Source organism: Anneissia japonica, unplaced genomic scaffold (assembly GCF_011630105.1).
Source record: "Anneissia japonica isolate Jap-2015-1 unplaced genomic scaffold, ASM1163010v1 scaffold288007_len99971_cov104, whole genome shotgun sequence".
NCBI classification, from domain to species: domain Eukaryota; kingdom Metazoa; phylum Echinodermata; class Crinoidea; order Comatulida; family Comatulidae; genus Anneissia; species Anneissia japonica.
The window spans coordinates 1-1,166 of NW_022707491.1; the positions used below are offsets into that span (position 1 = coordinate 1).

At 35.4% G+C, this 1,166-nt stretch overlaps 1 long non-coding RNA gene across 2 annotated transcripts in view; it reads left to right on the plus strand.

Annotated features, from left to right (window-relative positions):
- Nucleotides 1-84: 84 nt before the first annotated feature.
- The window catches only part of LOC117106374, an 18,597-nt gene continuing 17,515 nt past the window's right edge, over nucleotides 85-1,166 (plus strand). For both annotated transcript variants that reach the window (XR_004445055.1, XR_004445054.1), the window contains exon 1: nucleotides 85-204. This is a non-coding gene — a long non-coding RNA (uncharacterized LOC117106374). The remainder of the gene's footprint in view (nucleotides 205-1,166) is intronic.

Consider the following 1,166-nt stretch of genomic DNA (forward strand, 5'->3'; position numbering starts at 1 on the left):
TCCCACCATGCATTTCGGTGGAACACGGTGGAACACTTTTTTTGTGTGGAGAACTCTATCTTGTAATTCTAGTATCTTTGATTATGGGAGAGCCCGCGTTATTCGAGAAAAAAGTTTAGTGTCGCCATTTTCTGTGTCTCGATGTTGAAAGAAAATGAAGAGTTTAATTGATTTTTTTCGTTTTTTATTGGAATGTGTTTGAAGGTATGTACAATAACATAGTATTCTTCTGAATATTCACGTTAAATTATTTTACTCTGATTTAGGGCAACATTCTGTGTAGAAAGGGACCTGGCCTAGGCCTAGGCCCAGCTAGCTATGCCAGACTGTTGTTGTAGCCTAGCCTACCTAGTAGTACCGTAGTATAGTAGTAGTGGCCTGTGCGGAGAATTGCCAATATATCCGCCGCGCAAAAATGTGGCATAGGGCCTAGGCCTAGAAGAAATCCGTCGGCGCATTTCGAAAAATGAGTTCCGCGCAGATTTTGCCAAAAATTAGGCTTTTGACCAAACCTAGGCCCTATCTATAGCCTAGGCCTAATAATATAATTAATATAGCCTAGTATATAGGAGTAGGCTTGGCCTAAGTTCCCAACCAATGAGCCTAAAAGTAAAACGGATTATGACCGGTTGAGCCGCCGACAAGTTGAGCCGCCGGTCATTTCTATGGAACGCCAAGCGCGTCTCTCAGTGAATGTAGTGCGTTAATTGCGGCCTATTTCAATTAACTTATTCGTTCTTGGTACTGTACTGTTGTTTGGGATGTATTTCAGTTTATTTACTCAATTTATTTAATACTCGGTTTTTGCACTGATTTATTAAATATTTTTGGGATGTATTTCAATTTATTCACTTGTTCTTTCTATCGTTTTAATTTAAATTTTGTGAGTATTTGCTCAGTCAGCTTGCCAGATAGTAAAAAAAAAACTCTATACATACTTATCATTTATTATATATAAGTTTAACAAATAGTACAAAAATAAAAAGTATATAAATTACAAAACCATAGTAAATACTGTATACAGGTATTAACATAGGCCTAACACATTTAAATTTATTGTTTATAGTCATCTGTCTAATTCAGTCGGCTTGCCAGATAGTAAAAAAAAAAAAAACTCCATACATTCTTATCATTTATTATAATGGTATATAATAAATATAATTTAA